The sequence below is a fragment of the Schistocerca piceifrons genome, chromosome 3 (genome assembly GCF_021461385.2).
Source record: "Schistocerca piceifrons isolate TAMUIC-IGC-003096 chromosome 3, iqSchPice1.1, whole genome shotgun sequence".
Taxonomy (NCBI): Eukaryota; Metazoa; Arthropoda; class Insecta; order Orthoptera; family Acrididae; genus Schistocerca; species Schistocerca piceifrons.
Genome location: NC_060140.1, coordinates 328671291 through 328673099, shown reverse-complemented (window position 1 = coordinate 328673099; position 1809 = coordinate 328671291). Strand labels below are relative to the sequence as shown.

At 48.1% G+C, this 1809-nt stretch overlaps 2 non-coding genes across 2 annotated transcripts; both read right to left on the bottom strand.

Moving 5' to 3' along the window:
• Window positions 1-860: 860 nt before the first annotated feature.
• On the bottom strand, window positions 861-935 carry Trnas-cga. The gene has a single exon. It is a non-coding gene; the product is annotated as a tRNA-Ser (tRNA).
• Window positions 936-1462: 527 nt separating this feature from the next.
• Trnas-cga lies at window positions 1463-1537 on the bottom strand. The gene has a single exon. It is a non-coding gene; the product is annotated as a tRNA-Ser (tRNA).
• Between the last annotated feature and the right edge of the window lie 272 nt (window positions 1538-1809).

The following is a 1809-nucleotide window of genomic DNA, read 5'->3' as shown; positions in this document are numbered from 1 at the left end:
TGAAACATGGACTGTGGGAAAACCGGAACAGAAGAGAATCGAAGCATTTGAGATGTGGTGCTATAGACGAATGTTGAAAATTAGGTGGACCGATAAGGTAAGGAATGAGGACGTTCTACGCAGAATCGGAGAGGAAAGGAATATGTGGAAAACACTGATAAGGAGAAGAGACAGGATGATAGTACATCTGCTAAGATATGAGAGAATGACTTCCACGGTACTAGAGGGAGCTGCAGAGGGTAAAAACTGTAGAGGAAGACAGAGATTGGAATACGTCAAGCAATTAACTGAGGACGTAGGTTGCAAGTGCTACTCTGAAATGAAGAGGTTAGCACAGGAAAGGAATTCGTGGCGGGCCGCATCAAACCAGTCAGTAGACTGATGGCCAAAAAAAAAAAAATCCTCAACCAATTATGAAGCGTAAAGATGTTCGTTATCAAACAGAAACGAAGTGAGATCAGCATAAGTGAAATACGTTGGAGAATGAATAGCCAGAGTTATAAATGGCTGATCGACATAAACCTGCGTTGTATTGAAACTTCCTGGCAGATTAAAACTGTGCCCCCGACCGAGACTCGAACTCTGGACCTTTGCCTTTCGCGGGCAAGTGCTCTACCAACTGAGCTACCGAAGCACGACTCACGCCCGGTACTCACAGCTTTACTTCTGCCAGTACCTCGTCTCCTACCTTCCAAACTTTACAGAAGCTCTCCTGCGAAACTTGCAGAACTAGCACTCCTGAAAGAAAGGATATTGTGGAGACATGGCTTAGCCACAGCCTGGGGGATATTTCCAGAATGAGATTTTCACTCTGCAGCGGAGTGTGCGCTGATATGAAACTTCCTGGCAGATTAAAACTGTGCCCCCGACCGAGACTCGAACTCGGGATCTTTGCCTTTCGCGGGCAAGTGCTCTACCAACTGAGCTACCGAAGCACGACTCACGCCCGGTACTCACAGCTTTACTTCTGCCAGTACCTCGTCTCCTACCTTCCAAACTTTACAGAAGCTCTCTTGCGAAACTTGCAGAACTAGCACTCCTGAAAGAAAGGATATTGCGGAGACATGGCTTAGCCACAGCCTGGGGGATGTTTCCAGAATGTGATTTTCACTCTGCAGCGGAGTGTGCCCTGATATGAAACTTCCTGGCAGATTAAAACTGTGCCCCCGACTGAGACTCGAACTCGGGACCTTTGCCTTTCGCGGGCAAGTGCTCTACCAACTGAGCTACCGAAGCACGACTCACGCCCGGTACTCACAGCTTTACTTCTGCCAGTACCTCGTCTCCTACCTTCCAAACTTTACAGAAGCTCTCTTGCGAAACTTGCAGAACTAGCACTCCTGAGAGAAAGGATATTGCGGAGACATGGCTTAGCCACAGCCTGGGGGATGTTTCCAGAATGAGATTTTCACTCTGCAGCGGAGTGTGCGCTGATATGAAACTTCCTGGCAGATTAAAACTGTGCCCCCGACCGAGACTCGAACTCGGGACCTTTGCCTTTCGCGGGCAAGTGCTCTACCAACTGAGCTACCGAAGCACGACTCACACCCTGTACTCACAGCTTTACTTCTGCCAGCACACTCCGCTGCAGAGTGAAAATCTCATTCTGCGTTGTATTAATGGAGAGACAACCTGCTTTACTCGTGTATAATATCTTTTGCAGAAACTACGTTCTAGTCGTTCGCCTTTGTGGCTTAGCTCTTTAGCGGCGTGTCATAGACACATACAGGTTCCCAGCACCTCGGAAGATTACACTTTACTAAGGTGCCAACTATCGTGTCCATTAATCCACGAGAGGACCACTGCAGA